At 40.5% G+C, this 23631-nt stretch overlaps 3 long non-coding RNA genes across 3 annotated transcripts; all 3 read left to right on the forward strand.

Annotated features, from left to right (window-relative positions):
• The first annotated feature begins 1858 nt into the window (after positions 1-1858).
• On the forward strand, positions 1859-7378 carry LOC135568872 (uncharacterized). The gene is made up of 2 exons (XR_010462754.1): positions 1859-5660; positions 6472-7378. It is a non-coding gene; the product is annotated as an uncharacterized LOC135568872 (long non-coding RNA).
• Positions 7379-9772: 2394 nt separating this feature from the next.
• LOC135568873 (uncharacterized) lies at positions 9773-13252 on the forward strand. Its single transcript, XR_010462755.1, has 2 exons — positions 9773-10532; positions 12365-13252. It is a non-coding gene; the product is annotated as an uncharacterized LOC135568873 (long non-coding RNA).
• Positions 13253-18884: 5632 nt separating this feature from the next.
• On the forward strand, positions 18885-20188 carry LOC135568875 (uncharacterized). The gene is made up of 3 exons (XR_010462757.1): positions 18885-18917; positions 19149-19460; positions 19889-20188. It is a non-coding gene; the product is annotated as an uncharacterized LOC135568875 (long non-coding RNA).
• The last annotated feature ends 3443 nt before the right edge of the window (positions 20189-23631 follow it).

Here is a 23631-nt window from a genome sequence, read left to right on the forward strand (position 1 = left end):
TCGTGGCTACCCTCTCCTTACTCATCAACTCCAGGTGTGACGCCATTGAGAAAATGGTAGCCGCGAACACCATGGTTATCGAAGGCTTGAAAAAGACTGTGGAGTTTGCATGTGGTGAAATTAATGATGTGAAATCGAGAGTGGCAAAAGTTGAAAAAAATGTGGAAAGGGTGGAAAAGAATAACAATGTCTACAATAGACGTCTCAATGATCTGGAACAATACACAAGAAAATGGAACCTGAGACTCTACGGCTTGCCAGAGTTGGAGAATGAAGATGTGCGAGGAGAGGCTATCCGTATCTGCCAAGAAGTTTTGCCTGCAGAGAAGAACAAAGTTGGTGATACCATCAACGTTGTGCATCGCCTCGGCAAGAAGCAACAGCAAAGCGATTCAAGACCCAGGGGTATCATCATCCTATTCACTACCAGATTCTACAGGGATGCTGTCTGGAAAGCTGCTTGGAAGAACGCCTTCCTTCAGAGCCATGGTATGCGTTTCGCCGAGCATCTCAGCCCGGAAGACATAGAAAGAAGGAACAAGTTGTGGCCAAGGATCAAGATAGCACGAAGTGAGGGGAAGGCTGCTTACTTCGTAGGAGGACGAGGTTTCATCAACGGTTCAGAAATCCATATTCCTCCCTAAAATCTCACCAGAAGGAACAGGTTGATGGTTTCAGCCATGGTATTCTCATTTTCCTTATGTGGTTTACCTAACAAGCGTCAGGTGACTATTTTACAGGAATACTCAGGTATTTCAATTCATTAGTTTGTTCTTGTATGACCAGAAGACCTATTTTGTTTACAAACTTACGAAGAAGATTGAAAGCTGAATTTATGTTTTATATATACAGTAACTAAGATACTGTTTTAAATGGCATACAGGTCTGCTCTGACTTTACACGGTTATTGTTCTATTTAGTTATTCATATTTATTTCCAAAAAGGTCTTAGGAACGTTTATATGTAAAACATTTTGTTATTCAATTATTTTATGATCAGTTTTCATATGTACTTAATATAGTAGGTACCCTTTTATTTAAATTATTATTTGTTGTTTTATTTCTCAGAATAGTTCCTGATTACACTAAAGAGGGTTTTTAGTCTCTCTTACTACAAGAACCCTTGGTTTGGTCTTGAACATAATTTCCAGTTGAGTTGAATTTCAAAGGTTATGGAATAAGCTATTTTCACTTTAAATGGACTTAAATGGTGCAGATCTCGGTTCCTTATCGTTTACGTTCACTGCTCCTACGTCTTTGACTCATCCTACTACAGTTTATACTTTTATATAATCTTTGTTGTTTTGTCTTTGTCTATAGTTTCTCTTAATGCTAGGGGGTTACGAAACAGTGTGAAGCGCAAGGCCTTATTTTTATTTGCTAAAGAATTTCGAACAGATTTTTGCTTTTTTCAAGAGTCTCACTCAATTTCTGCTGATGCCAACTTCTGGAGGTCACAGTGGGGCAACGATATTGGGCTTTCCCATGGATCTGAACGCTCTGCTGGTGTCACTACAATGAAAAATACATTTGGTGGTAATATTCTACACTCGGAATGTGACCCCTTTGGTCACTTTATTTGTCTTGTGATCAGTTACAATGACATTACGCTCATTACTGTAAACTTCTACAGGTACAACACCAAACATGAGAATGATGAGTTGCTTGAATCTATAAAGAAACATATACTGCATTGGTTATCTAAATTTCCCAATTCGTTATTATTGATAGGAGGGTACTTTAACATTACAATAGATAATTCAACTGATAGATGGCCCCCAGGTAGGCCAACCAATCAGAATTTGGGTTTAATACTTTTTATGGAAAAGTTTGATCTTACTGATATATGGAGAGAGAGGTTTCCGGGCGAAAGATCATTCACTTGGAGTAACAAAACAGGCTCCAGACAATCCAGAATAGATTTTTGGCTTATATCCAAATGTATTGATAGTGAGTGTGTTACTACAACTATTTGTACTACTCCCCTCACAGACCATAGGGCTATTTACATTGATATCAAAATATTTACCCCTGATACGAACCTTGGTAGAGCATCCTACTGGAAGATAAATAGCTCATTATTAAATCATGATATAGTTACATTTGAGGTTAAAGATCTGCTCTCACACTTTTGGGAAAAGGCTTGTGAAGAAAAATCTTATTGCAAGAACTGGGAGCTCTTTAAATTTGAGGTGTCCAAATATCTTAGAAAATATGGTAGTAATCTTGCTAAGACCAGAAGAGCTGAGGAGGAAAAGGTGATCATTAAGATAACTTCCCTTTCTCAGAGGTCCCCAGCTGACCTCTTGGGGGAGGAGAAGATGGAACTAATTGAGTTACAAAATAAACTGGATAATATATATAAATTAAAAGCAGAAGGAGCCTTTATTAGATCTAGGAAAAAATGGATTGAGGAGGGAGAACAGAATTCATCCTATTTCTTTAGACTTGAGAAATTTCACTCTAAAAATAACACTATCCATAAGTTAAACATTGATGGTGTTATTACAGATGACCAAAAATGTATCGCTAAATACTGGAGCCATTTTTACAGAAAATTGTATAGCTCTACGTACTGTCAGGAATCCACAGATATGTTTTTTAACTCACTGAATAATGTTCACTCTATCAGTGATATAGAATCTAAACAGTGTGATGAACCCATCAAAGTTGAAGAGATTATAGAGTCTATCAAACATCTAAAGAACAATAAATCACCAGGTGTTGATGGAATTACATCAGAATTTTACAAATTATTTTCTGAACAAGTAGCTCCCTTCCTATTTGAAGTCTTTTTAGAGAGTATTAAAAACAATGTTCTCCCTCCTACAATGAGTCAGGGGTTAATAACACTGATACCTAAGCCTAAAAAAGAAGTGCTGTTCATCGATAACTGGCGTCCAATTTGTCTTCTTAATAATGACTATAAGATATTAGCCTCACTACTTGCAAAAAGAATTAAAGAAGTCCTGGATGCAATCATTGATGAAACACAGTCTGGCTTCATGAGGAACAGACATATTTCTAACAATGTCAGACTAGTATTAGACGTACTTGACTACTCAGACCTAATAACTGAGGATAGCTTCATATTATTTTGAGATTTTTATAAAGCATTTGACACAGTAGAGCATCAGTTTCTCTTCCACTCCCTTGAGAGACTTGGCTTTGGGGATTTTTCTGTAAGGCTATTAAGACTCTTTATGCAAATGGTAACAGCTCTATCAAATTGAAATATGGCACCTCACCTAGATTTGAGTTAAAGAGAGGAATTAGGCAAGGTTGTCCTATCTCTCCGTACCTGTTTTTATTAATCACCCAACTTCTTGCAAATTCTTTAAATAATAGTCCTGTACAAGGTATTTCCATAGCTGGTAAAGAAATTATTATAAGCCAGCTGGCTGACGATACTACACTTTTTCTGAAAGACGCTAGTCAGATTCCCATATCGATCAATGTGATACTACAATCCTTTTCCAAAGCGTCTGGTCTATATCTTAACATTAAGAAATGTGAACTCATGGCTGTCAAAGATTGTGTGACACCTTCATATTATGGTATTCCAGTAAAAGAAGAACTTACATATTTAGGCATAACCATTACAAAGGATCAGAAGTCTAGAGGCTTACTACATTTTAATCCTCTTATTAAAAATACCCAGAGGAAACTAAATCAATGGCTACAGAGGGACTTATCTTTAAAAGGTAGAGTCCTAATAACCAAGGCTGAAGGTATCTCTAGACTAACATATGGTGCTCTATCTTTATATCTTGACCGTAAAATAAGCAAGGAGATAGACCAGATGCTTTTCAACTTTCTTTGGAGAAACCGTACCCATTATATTAGGAAAACTGTTGTAATGAACACTTATGAGAATGGTGGACTGAATTTTCTGGATTTTACTACTTTAAATAATACTTTCAAGATCAATTGGATAAAACAATTCCTAAGAAGACCCACTTCTATCTGGAATTTTATTCCTCATCATGTCTTCTCTACTTTTGGTGGCCTTAACTTCATGTTGTTTTGCAATTATAATATTGACAAAGTTCCAGTGAAACTTTCTGCTTTTCATCGGCAGGTTTTCTTGTCATGGTCCTTAATTTATAAACACCATTTTTCTCCACACAGATATTATATATGGAATAATGGGGATATATTGTATAAAAATACCTCTCTGTTTTTAGAATATTGGTTCAGAAATAATATCCTATTGGTGAGCCAACTGGTAAATGCAGAGGGTCTTTTACTCAGTTATAAGGAATTCTTATCACTTTACAAGGTCCCTGTAACACCTAAAGATTTTGCAATTGTTTTAGATGCCATTCCCTCAGGTGTTGCTATGTTATTCAGGAACATGTCAAGACCTGACCCTCAGAGCCTACCTTCTGTTGACCCTGTTGACTCATCAGTAGGAAAGATTTGTTTCTCTTTTGGTCCATTCAACAACAGAGCGATACGATCCTTGTTTCAGCAGGATGTTGTATCTATACCTTATGTCATGCCTTATTGGAATGGATTTATTGATAATATCTGTTGGAAAAAAGTTTGGATGTTGCCACACACATACCTACTTGTTAAACAAAATTAAGAAAGTTTCCTTTAAAATTATTCATAAATATTATCCTGCCAACCACTATATGAAGAAGTTTAAGGAAAACATCAACTCCAATTGCTCCTTTTGTAATGACCACCCAGAAACAGTTGTGCATCTTTTTTGGCATTGTATGCATGTAAGAAAAACTGTGGCAAGACATCAGTAGGTTTATAATTGAACACATTTATGAAGATTTTACACTATTGTGGAGAGATGTACTGTTTGGATTCTTTACATACAATAGAAATAAGCGGAATCATTTTTATGTAATTAATTTCATTATTCTTTTGGCCAAATTTCATATACACAAATGTAAATTTACAAACAGAAAACCACATTTTCGTACCCTACAAAAATAAATTGAACTGTATTTTAAGACGGTTAAATGCTCTACTAACAAAAAAGTTGTTAGAATTGTAAGCATATGCATGTCCCTTAAGGTCCTTGTGTAATTGTAATGTGATATTGTACCTCCTAGCCCCGCCCCCAGCCCCGCCCCTAGCTCGATTGTCCATTGTTTGTAATCTATGTATGCTTGTGTTCCCTCATGTGCTTTATGTATTGATTTGTTGTTAATAAAAAATAAAAAAATAAAAAAAGGAAACGTTCAAGCTGTTCAGACTGCTTCGGTCTATATTTACTTCTGTATTTGGAACATAATTCTGTCTTTTAACTAGTTTCCCCATTTCATGTCATATTTCCGTTTAGTCAGGTAACGGTAGCTGGCTTGATAAATGAGCCTATCACTAGGCTAGTCGCTAACTAGCTAGGTTAGCTGGCTAACATCCCCGACCATGAGCTCAGCAAGCTGCTGCCCTCCTGCTAAAAAAAAGAGGTCTGCTGGAAGGAGAAAGAAGGTATTTGGCTGAACGTTGTCGTGAAAGAGGAGAATGAAGAGGAGGATGTCACAGTAAACGAAGAAGTAGAGGGTGAGGCTGTTACACAGAAAGAAGAGGAAGAAAACGATTATACTTTTTTTGGAGTGAATGAAGGAGAGATAACTGTCATATTGAAGGAGGAGGAGAGGGAAGAAGAGGAGGAGACAGAAGATCTGAGTAACACCAGTAAGTCCTGTCTTGAAAATAGTTGTTGAACTGATACGTGCTTTTAAAACGGCATTCTACTCTAGTTCTGAGCTTAAATGCCGTTTTTTAATGTAGGAATTGATAAAGCTACACTGTAAGATGTGAATACCATCAAGAAGCTGCCCAACAACAAAACGTTAACAATGGATTTGCACCCAAAATCACAACTTAAATGTCTCACGGAATGGACTTGACTTCATTCAATACTGCAATTCCACTGTACTAAACTGGAGGCGATTTACAGCCCACCGTTGACTGCGGTCAAGTGAGCCGACAGTCGCAAAACCGCAAAACGCGGTCAGGCCATCTGCTCTTCGGTTTCTTCCTGAATTTGCGTGCGTGAAAACACTTTACGGAATGGTGTTTTTTCAGGTAGGGAAACTGAGTTGAATGGACTCTCATGCAGAGGTAGTCGAGACGATGGCTACAAATCATTACAAGCAAACCGTTTGAAGCACACTTATTCAATCTTCCATAATAAAAATGATACCAAATCGTTTATTTAATTTCCGCGTTATCATAAAGTACTTTATCATTGCTAGAGTGTCAAGCGTAGGCTGGACTGGTGTAAACGCTACAACATACAATGACATTCTAGACCATTCTATAGGCCTCTCTGACTAAGAACCACACTGAGACCTGCATTTTGTAGTGGCTTTAATAACACTTGTGAAAACTGACTTCAGCTGATTGAGGGATCTAGTCTAGATTATACATCATAGGAAGTTTTATCGTGTGGAGGTTTCATTCAGGTCTCTGTTTAATTAAATCATCTGTTTGTCTTTGACAGGAGAGAGACCAGACTCTCCTTCTGACAGCAGGAAGAGTCCTTCAGGGAAACCAGACCCCGAGACGTCCAAACCAGCAGGACGACATCACTGCTCCCAGTTTGGAAAGAGTTTTACTCAGTTAGGGAGCCTGAGAACACATAAGAGAATACACACTGGAGAGAAGCCTTACCACTGTACCCAATGTGGAATGTCGTTTACCCAGTTAGGGAACCTGAGAACACATAAGAGAATACACACTGGAGAGAAGCCTTACCACTGTTCCCAATGTGGAATGGCGTTTACCCAGTTAGGGAGCCTGAGAACACATAAGAGAATACACACTGGAGAGAAGCCTTACCACTGTTCCCAATGTGGAATGACGTTTACCCAGTTAGGGAGCCTGCAAACACATGAGAGGGGACACACAGGGGAAAAGCTTTTCCAATGTTCCCATTGTGGATAGAGTTTTGGCCAGGTAGGAAACCTGAACAAGCATGAGAGGACACACACAGGTAAGAAGATGTACCGCTGCTCCCAGTGTGGAGAGAGATTTACCCGGTTAAGGTTCCTGAAAGAGCATGAAGGAATACATACAAATACACAGGAGGAGAAGACATACCACTGCTCTCATTGTGGAAAGATTTTCCCAGTCAGAGAACCTGAAAACACATGAGAGAATCGAGAGGCTCTGTTCTGACTTGTGTTTTTGACTGAGAATGTGTGTGTTTGTTTGGGCTGTCAGACTTGAGTTCACTTTGTGTAATGTTAGTGCACTATTTTTAATTGTGATTAATCCATTGTCTGAAAGGGTTGAAAACACACTGAAAACATCCAGAATACATCCTATATACAGCTAGAATCTACAATGCCATGTAAACACAAGATGACATTGAGGTTAAATAAAGTGTGATTTATCAATGGAACATATTTTGACACGTCCACTGTGTGTCTCTGTAGAGTCATAATATCCATAACAACTAGAGGTCAAACAGGGAGATGGTTCCATTCATTTTCCCCACAGGGCTGTGTTTTGTTTAGACTCACCCTGGTGTGATGTTTTGATAACCATGTAAACCTCTCTGGGACAAGGTGACTGAGGACACAGTGTGTTGTGAATTTATTGTCATGTTTTTAAAATGGTATAACTGCCTTTATTTTAGCTGGACCCCAGGAAGAGTAGCTGCTGCCTTGGCAGGATCTAATGGGGATCCATAATAAACCCCAGGAAGAGTAGCTGCTGCCTTGGCAGGAACTAATGGGGATCCATAATAAACCCCAGGAAGAGTAGCTGCTGCCTTGGCAGGAACTAATGGGGATCCATAATAAACCCCAGGAAGAGTAGCTGCTGCCTTGGCAGGAACTAATGGGGATCTATAATAAACCCCAGGAAGAGTAGCTGCTGCCTTGGCAGGAACTAATGGGGATCCATAATAAACCCCCAGGAAGAGTAGCTGCTGCCTTGGCAGGAACTAATGTGGATCCATAATAAACCCCAGGAAGAGTAGCTGCTGCCTTGGCAGGAACTAATGTGGATCCATAATAAACCCCAGGAAGAGTAGCTGCTGCCTTGGCAGGAACTAATGTGGATCCATAATAAACCCCAGGAAGAGTAGCTGCTGCCTTGGCAGGAACTAATGTGGATCCATAATAAACCCCAGGAAGAGTAGCTGCTGCCTTGGCAGGAACTAATGGGGATCCATAATAAATACAAATACTTTTATCAATATATTTGTCTCTCTTTACTCTCAGATTTGAAAATGCTAATTAGCATCAAAGTAGACAACATGCAAGACTACAAATCCCTGCAAGCTCCTGCAAGTCATCTCTAGCCAACACCTTTCACAGAACAGTTCACAGATTTGTCCATTGAAATAAATGTTGACAATTTAATCATTGATTCACCTCCCTGGCCAAGGCCCTTCTCCCCCGATTTCTCAGTTTGGCCGGGTGGCCAGCTCTAGAAAGAGTATTGGTGGTTCCAAACTTCTTCCATTTAAGAATGATGGCGGCCATTGTGTTCATGGGGAATGTCAATGCTACAGACATTTTTGGTACCTTTCCACAGATCTGTGCCTCGACACAATCCTGTCTCAGATCTTCTGTCTCCTCCTCTTCTTCCCTCTCCTCCTCCTTCAATATGACAGTTATCTCTCCTTCATTCACTCCAAAATCCTGTCTTCGAGCTCTACGGACAATTCCTTTGACCTCATGGCTTGGTTTTTGCTCTGACATGCACTGTGAACTGTGGGACCTTATATAGACAGGTGTGTTCCTTTCTAAATCATGTCTAATGAATTGAATTTACCACAGGTGGACTCCAATCAAGTTGTAGAAACATCTCAAGGATGATCAATGGAATCAGGATGTCTGAGCTCATTTTCGAGTCTCATAGCAAAGGGTCTGAATACTTAAGTAAATACATTTGGAAAAATGTCAAATCTGTTATTGGTTTGTTATTATGGGGTATTGTGTGTAGGTTGATGAGGGGAAAAACATATTCAATTTTAGAATGAAGCTGTAACGTAACTAAATGTGGAATAAGTGAAGGGGTCTGAATACTTAATGAATACACTGTATACCACTGGAAGAGGTTTCTATCATTGGCAGTTTTGTACACAGTCAGGTGATACGTGGTATAGAAAGTCCAATCTTAGGAGAGAACATGGGAGGCACTATACTGTGTGTCTGCAGGTGTCTATCTGGTCAAAACCACTGATACAGGTGTCCCTCCACCCTCTGGTGGGATGGATCATGTCTACAGAGAAACCTACATTCAAATACTTAGATTTGTGTGTATTGGGTATATGTTGTGAAATTATTAGATATTACTTGTTAGATATTACTGCACTGTCGGAGCTAGAAACACAAGCATTTTGCTACACCTGCAATAACATTTGCTAAACATGTGTATGTGACAAATAAAATGTGATTTTAATTTGAAATAAATGTCCTATTTATCAAAGGTGCTTTTGGCTGGTGTCAAAATGACTCCAAAGGATTTGAATTTGTTAAAAGTCCATATTGATACAGAAACACTAAACCATGATTTAGATGTATTAAGAACAAGTTGATTGACAAAGTCATGAAACATAGGATGAATTGAATGAACCACATTTTGGCTGTGATAAAAGATATGCATCTGGGGTCAAAATGATCCATGTCAGAACTATGGATCAATGTAAATATGTAGTGGGTCTAACGTTTGTTTTAAATTGTCACTCATTATAAATGAATCAATCAACACATGCTTCTCTTTGAACGACTTAATATGATAATCAACTTTAATGAAATAAATTAAAAATAAACTTTTGGTTCCTCAACTGCGTTGCCCCTCCAGTCAGCAGATGGCGATGTGCGTCTTTTAGGTTCAGGCGACGCTGCCAGTGTGACGTATAATCTAGTGGACGGGACGCTCCTACAACAACAACAGTTAGACACCTCGGTAGCTTTCTAGCAAACATAGCTACAACATTCACTCTCTTTACACTGTTTTGGTGTATATTAGTCGCTGTGTATTAACCACACTTCTGTCGTATGTACGTGTTGGCCCATTTAATTATATATTTACGTTGTTTGTCAGCTAGCTGGTTTGCTAAATTAGCTTAGAACTAGGCTAGTTGCTAATGCTAGCTAGCGAACATCTCCGACCATGAGTTCACTAAGCTACTCTCCTCCTGCTAAAGAAGAGGAGGTCTTCTGGACGGAGAAAGAAGCTCTCCTGAAAGAGGAGGAGGAAGAGAAGGATGTTACAATACAAAAACAAGTAGAGGGTGAGGCTGTTACCGTGAAAGAAGAAGAGAAAGACGTTTCAGTGAAAGAAAAGGAAGACTCGTTCGGAGTGAAAGAGGAGGAGGATGTTACAGTAAAAGAAGAGGAAGCGGAGAGAGAGGAGGATGCAGTTTTTGGAGTGAAAGAGGAGGAGGGGAGATGACTGTCACATCGAAAAAGGAGGAGGAGGACGAAGAAGAGGAAACTGGATATCTGGGCCCGGTTTCCCCAACGCATCTTAAGGCATCCTATGGTTCTGACGGTGAACTCAGCCGTAAGATGGTTTTGAGAAACCGGGCCGTGATTAACACTAGTAAGTACTGTCTTAAAAACAGAGGCACAAACTCTGCAGTTGTTGAACTGATGTGTGGTGTTAAAGGGGAAATATGTAATTGCTACATTTATATTATTTATAGCCATTGATTCTTGAAGAATATAACACAAACCTCATGAGCTCACAATGTAGAATGTTTTAACATTGTAGTAGGAGTATTTTAATGATGTCACAATGTAGAATGTTGTCACATTGTAGGAGTATTTTAATGATGTCACAATGTAGAATGTTTTAACATTGTAGAAGGAGTATTTTAATGATGTCACAATGTAGAATGTTTTAACATTGTAGTAGGAGTATTTTAATGATGTCACAATGTAGAATGTTTTAACATTGTAGTAGGAGTATTTTAATGATGTCACAATGTAGAATGTTTTAACATTGTAGAAGGAGTATTTTAATGATGTCACAATGTAGACTGTTTTAACATTGTAGTAGGAGTATTTTAATGATGTCACAATGTAGAATGTTTTAACATTGTAGAAGGAGTATTTTAATGATGTCACAATGTAGACTGTTTTAACATTGTAGTAGGAGTATTTTAATGATGTCACAATGTAGACTGTTTTAACATTGTAGTAGGAGTATTTTAATGATGTCACAATGTAGAATGTTTTAACATTGTAGTAGGAGTATTTTAATGATGTCACAATGTAGACTGTTTTAACATTGTAGTAGGAGTATTTTAATGATGTCACAATGTTGTTTTAACATGATGTCACAATGTAGAATGTTTTAACATTGTAGAAGGAGTATTTTAATGATGTCACAATGTAGACTGTTTTTTACATTGTAGAAGGAGTATTTTAATGATGTCACAATGTAGACTGTTTTAACATTGTAGTAGGAGTATTTTAATGATGTCACAATGTAGACTGTTTTAACATTGTAGTAGGAGTATTTTAATGATGTCACAATGTAGAATGTTTTAACATTGTAGAAGGAGTATTTTAATGATGTCACAATGTAGAATGTTGTCACATTGTAGGAGTATTTTAATGATGTCACAATGTAGAATGTTTTAACATTGTAGAAGGAGTATTTTAATGATGTCACAATGTAGAATGTTGTCACATTGTAGGAGTATTTTAATGATGTCACAATGTAGAATGTTTTAACATTGTAGAAGGAGTATTTTAATGATGTCACAATGTAGAATGTTTTAACATTGTAGTAGGAGTATTTTAATGATGTCACAATGTAGAACACTAAACGTTTGCTCCCTGTTCAATTGATTTCTGCATGATATGGATATTAGTTGTTAGGTGACGTTATGGGTCCTACAGTAGGTCTATGTTGTTAGGTGAAGTTATGGGTCCTACAGTAGGTCTATGTTGTTGTTAGGTGACGTTATGGGTCCTACAGTAGGTCTATGTTGTTGTTAGATGAAGTTATGGGTCCTACAGTAGGTCTATGTTATTCGTATGACTAGCGGTTTCCACATTAGCATGGAGGAGTTTCTGCAACCAAATTCCGCGTGCATTACCCTCGAGCGCCTATTTTAGCAAACACAGAAAGGGGCCTATATTGGTGACCAAAGGTTGTCTGGCACACTGCTTAGGGGTTCAGCAACTGTAATAACTTATTTCTAGCCGACAATCATTGATGTTACTACTAATGTGAAAACAAGACAAAATATGACTATTGTTGCTCACTTGACTGTCTTAAGACAATTGTCAAATAATTGTAATATTCATTACAGATGTCAATTGTTGTACAACATCATGGCTACGCTGTTGGCATCACCTTTTACAGTGGATTTCTGCTGTTGTGGGCCTTTAACCATCTGTCTGACTTTGTTGTTCACACAGGAGAGAGACGTGACTATCGTGGATCCTCTGGGGAGCCTCAACAACATCATGAAGCTGACGAGGCAGAGAAGAGTCCCTCCCGATCAGAACACCTCAAGAAACACCAGTGGAGACCAACAGGGAAGAAATCTCACTGCTGCTCTGACTGTGGGAAGAGTTACTTAAGATTAAATTAACTAAAAGTACACATGAGAATTCACACTGGAGAGAAACCTTATAGCTGTGATCAATGTGGGAAGAGTTTTACTCAGTCAAGCAGCCTGTTATCTCACCAGAGAACACACACAGGAGAGAAACCTTACAGCTGTGATCAATGTGGGAAGAGTTTTACTCAGTCAAGCAACCTGGTATCACACCAGAGAACACACACAGGAGAGAAACCTTACAGCTGTTATCAATGTGGGAAGAGTTTTACTCAGTCAAGCAACCTGGTATCACACCAGAGAACACACACAGGAGAGAAATCTTATAGCTGTGATCAATGTGGGAAGAGTTTTACTTCATCTAGTCATCTGATTATACACCAGAGAACACACACAGGAGATAAATCTCATAGCTGTGATCAATGTGAGAAGAGATACTCTGATAAAAGATCTCTGATCAAACATCAGAAAATACATTAATGATGGAGTTGTTTCATGATATCAATGAATTAACGTCACAATGTAGAGTGTTTAAACATTGTAGTAGGAGTATTTTAATGATGTCACAATGTAGAATGTTTTAACATTGTAGTAGGAGTATTTTAATGATGTCACAATGTAGAATGTTTTAACATTGTAGTAGGAGTATTTTAATGATGTCACAATGTAGAATGTTTTAACATTGTAGAAGGAGTATTTTAATGATGTCACAATGTAGAACACTAAACGTTTGCTCCCTGTTCAATTGATTTCTGCATGATATGGATATTAGCCTCAGGGGGGAAATCCAGGCTCTGAATTGAAAGAGTGATATTTATATGATATAACAGAAAGTGACTAACACAAAAAGAGCTGTGTTACACTTACAGCATTGGTGACCCACTGGAATCAAAATGTAGCTAGATGTTTTCTACAAGTTGTCCTCTAACCAGTGATGTACACATTATTCCCAGATTCCATGTGGTTTTTGAGCTGTTAGTTTTAACAGGACAACCTCATCTCCAGACTCTCACACAAATGATTTCAACATGATATCGATGAGTGATTTTTTTATTTTTTTTAATTTTTTTATTTCACCTTTATTTAACCAGGTAGGCTAGTTGAGAACAAGTTCTCATTTGCAACTGCGACCTGGCCAAGATAAAGCATAGCAGTGTGAACAGACAACACAGAGTTACACATGGAGTAAGCAATTAACAAGTCAATAACACAGTAGAAAAAAAAATGGGCAGTCTATATACAATGTGTGCAAAAGGCATGAAGGTAGGTGAATAATACAATTTTGCAGATTAACACTGATAAATGATCAGATGGTCATGTACAGGTAGAGATATTGGTGTAAATGTATAAAAACAGTATGGGGATGAGGTAGGTGAAAATGGGTGGGCTATTTACCAATAGACTATGTTGGATGAAAAATAAGTGTTACGTTCCTTTGTTTAACGACCTCTAAATGTAAATGCATCTCTCCAAAATGTAGCTGACTGTCTTCTGCAGGTTGTCCTCTAACCAGGGAGGTAAAATATATCTCCCATTTCCATGTGTTTGTTTAGTTGTGTTAGTTTCAACAGCACCAACAACCTGATTTGTCCGTTAACCAGTGATACTTATTACTTAATACTTAATACTTATTTTCCACCATAATTTGCAAATAAATTCATTAAAAATCCTACAATGTGATTTTCTGGATTTTTTTTCTCATTTTGTCTGTCATAGTTGAAGTGGACCTATGAAGAAAATTACAGGCCTCTCTCATCTTTTTAAGTGGGAGAACTTGCACAATTGGTGGCTGACTAAATACTTTTTTGCCCCACTGTACACTAAATACATGTAATATAGCCTATATAGTCTGACCCTAACATAACATTCTAACCACTAGGCTACCCTGCTGCCCCAGTAATACACTAAATACATGTAATATAGCCTATACAGTCTGATCCGTACAAAACATTCTAACCACTACCCTGCTGCCCCAATAATACACTAAATACATGTAATATAGCCTATACAGTCTGATCCTTACATAACATTCTAACCACTACCCTGCCGTCCCAATATTGTGAGAGGTGATATTCTCCTGGACCAGACAGCATCTCAGGTGATATTCTCCTGGACCAGACAGCATCACAGGCGATATTCTCCTGGACCAGACAGCATCACAGGTGATATTCTCCTGGACCAGACAGCATCACAGGTGGTATTCTCCTGGACCAGACAGCATCACAGGCGATATTCTCCTGGACCAGACAGCATCACAGGTGATATTCTCCTGGACCAGACAGCATCACAGGTGATATTCTCCTGGACCAGACAGCATCACTGCTATAACAGCCTCCACTCTTCTGGGAAGGCTTTCCACTAGATGTTGGAACATTGCTGCTATAACAGCCTCCACTCTTCTGGGAAGGTTTTCCACTAGATGTTGGAACATTGCTGCGGGGACATACTTCCATTCAGCCACAACAGCATTAAGCATTGAGGGCATCTAGCTTAGATTGTAGGACTGCCGGGGTGTTAAGCATATCCCAGTTTAGGTCACCTAACAGAACAAACTCTGAAGCTAGATGGGGGGCGATCAATTCACAAATGGTGTCCAGGGCACAGCTGGGAGCTGAGGGGGGTCGGTAGCAGGCGGCAACAGTGAGAGACTTATTTCTGGAGAGAGTAATTTTCAAAATTAGTAGTTCGAACTGTTTGGGTATGGACCTGGAAAGTATGACATTACTTTAGGATTCAGACACGGCAAGGACATCAGGGTTAGCAGAGTGTGCTAAAGCAGTGAGTAAAACAAACTTAGGGAGGAGGCTTCTGATGTTGACATGCATGAAACCAAGGCTTTTTCGATCACAGAAGTCAACAAATGAGGGTGCCTGGGGACATGCAGGGCCTGGGTTTACCTCCACATCACCCGCGGAACAGAGAAGGAGTAGTATGAGGGTGCGGCTAAAGGCTATCAATACTGGTTGCCTAGAGCGTTTGGGACAGAGAATAAGAGGAGCAGGTTTCTGGGCATGGTAGAATATATTCAGATCATAATGCGCAGACAGGGGTATGGTGGGGTGCGGGTACAGCGGAGGTAAGCCCAGGCACTGGGTGATGATGAGAGAGGTTGTATCTCTGGACGTGCTGGTTGTAATGGGTGAGGTCACCGCATGTGTGGGAGGTGGGACAAAGGAGGTAACAGGGGTATGAAGAGTGGAATTAGGGGCTCCATTGTGAACTAAAACAATGATAACTAACCTGAACAACAGTATACAAGGCATATTCACATTTGAGAGAGACATACAGTGAGGCATACAGTAATCACAGGTGTTGAATTGGTAAAGCTAGCTAAAACAGTAGGTGAGGCTAATCAGCTAGCACAACAAACAGCAGGTAAAATGGCGTTGACTAGGCAACGGCCGACAGATAAAACAAACAAGCAGAATGGAGTACCGTGATTAATGGACAGTCCAGCGTGCATCAGCTATGTAGCCAAGAGATCAGTGTCCAGGGGGCAGCGGTGGATGGGCATGGAAGCTGGACTGGCGAGTGTTATCCAGGTTAAAAAAACTAACAATGACTGAATAGCTTGTAGCTAGTTAGCTGGTTAGCGTCTGGAGGTTCTTGAGTGTGTTCTAAAAAATTAAAAATAATAGCGTTTCCGTATCACATTGGGTGAGGCAGGTTTCCGGAAGGTATAAACAAATTAAAAATCAAAAAGAGATAGAAAGTAAATATGGGTCCAGAGAGTGTTTGGGACGCGGCGAGTCAGACGGTTAGCAGGCCTGTGCTAACAAGCTAACAGTTCGTAGGCCCGGGCTAGACAAGGTAGCAGTTAGCGGACCGGAGCTAGACAAGCTAGCAGTTAGCAGGCCGAATTAGCAGCAGGGAGATAGCGAGGGCTAGAGAGTTAGCCGTTGGGGGACGTCGCGATGGGGTGAGACTGTTTATTCCTCTTCATGCGGTGACATCGATTGACTGGTCTTGGGCCCGGGTATTGTAGCTGCTCTGGCTGGGCTAGCTTCAGGCTAAGTGGGTGGAAGCGCTTAGCCAGGGGTAATCATCCGGGGTTGCAGTTTAGCTAGATAGCTAGTTGTGAAGATCCAGCTGAAAAATGTTCCGTTTGCGGTGGGAATCCAGGGATGAAAAATAAATAGGTCCGTTGTGCTCTGGTTAGAGTCGCGTTGTTCGAACTGGCGAGAGCTTTCCGGGCTAAAGGTTAGCTGATGACCGGTTAGCTGAAGACCGCTAGCATAGCTGGTGGTTAGCTGGCTAGCTTCAGTTGAGGGGTTCCGGTTCCGAAGTAAATATAAATACTTTAGGAAAAATAGCTACATTGGGTGAGGCGGGTTGCAGGAGAGTATTTGGAAGCTTAGGTTTAGCAAAATGTTTTTAAAGAGGTATGCGAAGAAAAATATGTAAAAAAAATGAAAAAGAAGCGATATATACAGGGACAGGACGACAGGACGACTTACTGCTACGCCATCTTGGGGGAGAGTGGAGGATAGGAGAGAGAAGGGTAGAGTATAGATGATGGGAGGGAGGGGATAGAGAGATTTGCGGAGGAGAGAAGAGGGTCGGGGAGAGAAGAGGGTGGAGGAGAGAGGAGGGTGGAGGAGAGATGGCAAATGTGTTTACACATGGGTGTTGTTGCACCATACCACTGTCATCCCCATCATATCATGAAAGGTCATGTTATGTTGATTTAACCTCTGCCTCTCTCTTCCTCTGACTCCTCCCTTTCTCCTCTGTCTCTCTCTTTCTCCTCAGACCTCCAGGCTCAAAGCGTCAGTCCACCAGGTAGGTAGAATATAAATCTACAGTGATTATAGCAGTTCAATATTAGTCAACTTTATTATATCACATGAAGAAAGTCATGTGTCCATACAAACCATTCTAAAACCCAATAACAAGTAGTGTTTTATGGAACTACTTATACTTGACATATTATATATTATATTGGTCTGATGTTAGAGTAGGAGAAGGGGGGTGTAGATGATAGAGGTCTGTCACCAAGGCAACAGGTCTGATGCTATCTGTCAGGAAGAGAGAGAGAGGAACAGAGAGAGATAGAGAAGGCGTGGAGAGAAAGTGAGATGTCAACAGAGATAGGGCTGACAGACTAACATGCAGCCAACTGAATATCTTGTCTTTACTGACTTGTCACAAGTGATGTCATCATAACCAGCAACCTTTTCCACTCTTGGTCCGGCTCAGCTTGACCCCTGACCTCTGAAATTAATGATTTAAAAAACTGACAAAAGCAAATGTATTAAATTAGATTTAATCTCATCTGCAAAGAGAGTTACACATTTGCATGGAAGGGGAATGTACACTACATGACCAAAAGTATGTGGACACCTGCTCATCTAACATCTCATTCCAAAATCATGGGCATTAATATGGAGTTGGTCCCCCCCTTTGCTGCTATAACAGCCTCCAGTCTTCTGGGAAGGCTTTCCACTAGATGATGGAACATTGCTGCTATAACAGCCTCCACTCTTCTGGGAAGGCTTTCCACTAGATGATGGAACATTGCTGCTATAACAGCCTCCACTCTTCTGGGAAGGCTTTCCACTAGATGATGGAACATTGCTGCTATAACAGCCTCCAGTCTTCTGGGAAGACTTTCCACTAGATGATGGAACATTGCTGCTATAACAGCCTCCACTCTTCTGGGAAGGCTTTCCACTAGATGATGGAACATTGCTGCTATAACAGCCTCCACTCTTCTGGGAAGACTTTCCACTAGATGATGGAACATTGCTGCTATAACAGCCTCCACTCTTCTGGGAAGGCTTTCCACTAGATGATGGAACATTGCTGCGGGGACTTGCTTCCATTCAGCCACAACAGCATTAGTGAGGTTGGGCAATTAGGCCTGGCTCGCAGGCAACGTTTCAATTCATCCCTAAAGGTATTCAATGGGGTTTAGGTCAGGGCTCTGTGAAGGCCAGTAAAGTTCTTCCACATCGATCTCAACAAACTATTTATGTATGGACCTTGCTTTGTGTACAGGGGCATTGTCATGCTGAAACAGGAAAGGGCCTTCCCCAAACTGTTGCCACAAAGTTGGAATCACAGAATAGTCTAGAATGTCATTGTATGCTGTAGCGATTAGATTAGATCCCTTCAATGAAACTAAGGGGCCTAACACGATCCATTAAAAACAACCCCAGACCATTATTCCTCCTCCACCAAACTTTACAGAAGGGGTGTCCACATACTTTTGTATATATAGTGTTTGTACACATGGGTGTTGTTGCACCATACCAACGATAAGCCTGTCTTCCACATCACATCATGAAAGGTCATGTTGATGTTCATTTAACCTTTGTCTCTCTCTTCCTCTGACTCCTCCCTTTCTCCTTTGTTTCTCTCTCTCTCTCTCTCCTCAGATCTCCAGGCTCAAAGCGTCAGTCCACCAGGTAGGTAGAGTATAAATCTACAGTGATTATAGCAGTTCAATATTAGTCAACTTTATTATCCCACATGGAGAAATTCATGTGTCCATACAAACCATTCTAAAACCCAATAACAAGTAGTGTTTTATGGAACTACTAATACTTGTCAACCACAAAGCATCACTGCTGTTAGAATAACAGAATCACTGTCATCATCTGTCCTCACCACTGTGTTTTCCTCTCTGCTGTTTACAGCTGAATACTCAGTCAGACTGGTGGATGGGACCACTTCCTGTTCTGGGACAGTGGAAGTCTTCTACAGAGGAGAGTGGACAGGTGTATGTACTAGGTGGTGGGACATGATGAGAGAGACCAAGGTTGTGTGTAGAGAGCTGAACTGTGGGAATGTTGTAGCTGAATCTATAGGACCTCTGATTGAAGATGGAAGAAGAGGAGTCAGACTATTTGGTTGCTATGGAGATGAGTCTTCTATTAGACAGTGTGACATCATAGGAGGAAGAGCTGGTTTCTGTGATGGTAGATATTATCATCATGTGATCTGTTCAGGTAAGAGACTGGTCATATTGAGAGATTTATTTATACATTATACAATATTACCATGTATCATGTTTTATGTGTTTTTATTTCATTTAAATAGAGGGAGAGATGTCAGATGTATTTAAACATTATATTTGTGTTTGTCATATTGGTTTATGGGAGATGTTCATGGGCAGATCATTGTAGATCAGATGGTACTGAAGTGAAGCTGCCTGATGGATGTCCAGCTGTTTATTTTCTATAAAGTGAAGTGAACTTATTCCTGTCTCCTGCCTGCATTATTCCCAACCCGATCCTGAGTGACTAAGAACCCATTTCTACCTCTTACAGTATCAAACATAGCAAACTACAATCTTTTATCCAACATATTTGTGTTTAGTCCTTGACAGTGTCATCAACAAAACTGATTGAATGTTCAACCAACTCTTTTTCTCCAGAGTCTGTGCGGCTTGTGGATGGAGCTGGTCTCTGCTCTGGGAGAGTGGAGGTGAAGTCCAATCAGTCCTGGGCCTCAGTGTGTGAAGCTGACTTTGACCGGCAGGATGCAGAGGTAGTCTGTAGGGATGTTGGCTGTGGGGCTCCTGCAGCTCTACAGGGGGGGCTCTATGGAGAAGGTGAGGGTCAGACCTGGGATAAAGAGTTCCAGTGTAAAGGCAAAGAGTCCCTTCTCCTGGACTGTGACACCTCAGACAGAAAACACAACACCTGCCTACCTGGTAATGCTGTTGGACTCACCTGCTCAGGTAAGAAACAGTTTGCCACTCAATCAACATTGTTTCTCACCTGGAGTGAAGAATATGAGAGACAATATAGGTGTGTTTTAGTGAGAAAATAGTAAGATTACTGTCTTCTCTTTTTCTTTTCTCAGAGCCTGATGATGTGAGGCTGGTGGGAGGAGGCAGTCGCTGTGCTGGTGGAGTGGAGCGGTACGACCAGGGAGAGTGGAGGATTGTGGGAGCTGATGACTCTGGGACGTGAGAGTCTGTAGCTGCAGTAGTGTGTAGACAGCTGGGTTGTGGCTCCACTGTTTCAGAACTACCTGGAAACACCACTAGAGGGATTGAAGTTTTCTGTTCTGGGTCTGAGTCTTCACTGAGGGAGTGTTGGAGAATGTATGATCTCCTTCCTGGACTCACAGTGATCTGCTCAGGTAATAAAAATATATTATAATTATATTTAACTGATTTCCTTCATTCATACAACTTCCTCTGCACATCTCATGATGACTGTTTAACTTGTCAGTCTGCTTTACTAAATAGATCACTCAGTCAAGTAGGAATCAAATACAACTTAAATATCCCAGAATGCTTTTGTGTTTGAGTGTTTTATCTCAGTGAACGTCTCTACTCACTACCACTGTCACATGTCATGTTATCTAAATGAGGAAAGTAGTTGAGGAGCTACGTTTTCTTTTTCTCTCCTCTTGTTCCAGATGTCCTGCTTCAGCCTGATATCAACATATGTTGTCATGACTTGGCCCACTACTCATGTTGCCCTGTGAGGGAGGGTGGCTGGCACTGTTACATGCTGATGTTATTGTCATATCTATAGGAAACTAGTTGAAGAGGTTTTAATGTTCTCTTTTATTGTTACAGATCTCCTGGTCCAGCCTGATATCTTCCTGACTGACCCAATGGGAGGGGTCTCCAGGGGCCACCAGGGGCCCGAGATGTTCAGGGGCTACAGCTTCACCATCACCTGCTCCACTCAGCCACAGTACCCAGGAGGCTCCTTCCTCCTCACGTTCACCGGCTCCAACAGAACCCAGATCCAGCCAGCTGTCAATCACTCTGCTGCCTTCCTCTTCCCTGCTGCAGATGACTCCCACCAAGGGAACTACAGCTGTGTTTTTGACAATTATGTTTTCTCTCATAACTTCTCCTCTGAGAGTGAGCTCCTCTCCCTCACCATCACAGGTAACTGAACATGAACCAGACTTATAACTTTGTCATTTACAGATTTCCCACAGATCTATGTGATGATGATCAGTCCCCTCATCAAAGGTGTTTCTGTTTGCAGCCTCTCCTCTGCCAGCCTTCATCATCAGACACGTTGTAGTGCTGCTGATCCTACTGACAGCCATCACCACCTCCTACCTGTACTACAAGGTAAAGACATTTACTCAGACGTTACAAGACATTTAAACTAGAGGGGGAGGGAGAGAGGGAAGGAGAGAGAATGGAGATACCAGAGAGTAAATGTCTGACTGTTGGTGCTGTGTCTCCCTAGCCCACCAGGAGGCAGAAGAGAGTGAACAGGGTGAGCAGCATGGATCTTTATGTCAATGCCATGGAGATGGTCTCTCTGAGCTCCAGAGCTGAAGCTGGACCGGGAGAGGAGAGAGCAGCCCAGGGGACGGAGTAGGAGTAGAATGAATCTGACCCTACATGCTGATCTTAGGTCAGTTTTGTGTTTTAAATCGATGGTCAACAGTGGACTGGTGTTTAAAATGTGGTGATAAACCTGAAGTGATTCTAATTTTAATAACACGTTCAGAATTAGTTTATCTTTCTAGAACTTTGGAAGAAATCTAAAAGTAGTGACTGCAACCACCATTATTCATTTAGTTTGGTTTTAACCACCAGAGAAACATGGGGTTTTGGTAACATGGGGTTTGGGTAACATGGGGTTTTGGTAACACGGGGTTTTGGTAACATGGGGTTTTGGGTAACATGGGGTTTGGGTAACATGGGGTTTGGGTAACATGGGGTTTTGGTAACATGGGGTTTGGGTAACATGGGGTTTTGGTAACATGGGGTTTTGGGTAACATGGGGTTTGGGGTAACTTGGGGTAACATGGGATTTTGGGTAACATGGGGTTTGGGGTAACATGGGGTTTTGGGTAACATGGGGTTTGGGGTAACATGGGGTTTGGGTAACATGGGGTTTGGGGTAACATGGGGTTTTGTTAATATGGAGTTTGGGGTAACATGGGTTTTGGGTAACATGGGGTTTGGTGTAACATGGGGTTTGGGTAACATGGGGTTTGGGGTAACATGGTATTTGGGGTAACATGTGCTTTTGGTAACATGGAGTTTGGGGTAACATGGGTTTTGGGTAACATGGGGTTTGGTGTAACATGGGGTTTGGGGTAACATGGTATTTGGGGTAACATGTGGATGGTTAATATGGAGTTTGGGGTAACATGGGGTTTATGGTAACATGGGCTTTGGGGTAACATGGGGTTTGGGGTAACACGGGGTTTGGGATAACATGTGGTTTTGTTAATATGGAGTTTGGGGTAACATGGGGTTTTGGGTAACATGGGGTTTGGGGTAACATGGGGTTTGGGTAACATGGGGTTTGGGGTAACATGGGGTTTGGGGTAACATGGGGTTTGGGGTAACATGGGGTTTTGGGTAACATGGAGTTTGGGGTAACATGGGGTTTTGGGTAACATGGGGTTTTGGGTAACATGGGGTTTGGGTAACATGGGGATTTTTTTGGGTAACATGGGGTTTTGGGGATTTTGGGTAACATGGGGTTTGGGGTAACATGGGGTTTTGGGTAACATGGGGGATTGGGTAACATGGGGTTCTGGGTAATATGGGGTTTGGGGTAACATGGGGTTTTTGGGTAACATGGGGTTTTGGATAACATGGGTTTTAATTATTTTAAGAGAGCAGGGGTTTACGGGTAACATGGGGTTTCATGGGGTTTTGGGTAACATGGTAACATGGGGTTTTATCTTTATTTTTTTGGGTAACATGGGGTTTGGGTAACTTGGATTCTTGGGGTAACTTATTTAGTGTCTAACTTAGGGTTCTTTATCTTATTTAGTGTAACATGGGGTTTTATCTTATTTAGGGTCTCTTAGATTTTTATCTTATTTAGTGGGGTTTTGGGTAACATGATTCTTTATCTTGAAGTGTTTCCATTATTAGTCCAGGTATTTTATAATCATCTGTTTGGGGTATTCTTTGTATTTTGAAACATTTTTTGGGTAACAGGGGTTTGTAATATGGGGTTTTGGGTAACATGATGTTATTGATTATAAATGTTATGATATTGATTATGATGTATGATGAGATTAGTGTTATGATGTTAGTAGTATAGAGATAATGATGTTATTGATTATAAATGTTATGATATTGATTATGATGTAGATTAGTGTTATGTTGTTAGTAGTATAGAGATAATGATGTTATTGATTATAAATGTTATGATATTGATTATGATG

Source organism: Oncorhynchus nerka, unplaced genomic scaffold (assembly GCF_034236695.1).
Source record: "Oncorhynchus nerka isolate Pitt River unplaced genomic scaffold, Oner_Uvic_2.0 unplaced_scaffold_1365, whole genome shotgun sequence".
Lineage (NCBI taxonomy): Eukaryota > Metazoa > Chordata > Actinopteri > Salmoniformes > Salmonidae > Oncorhynchus > Oncorhynchus nerka.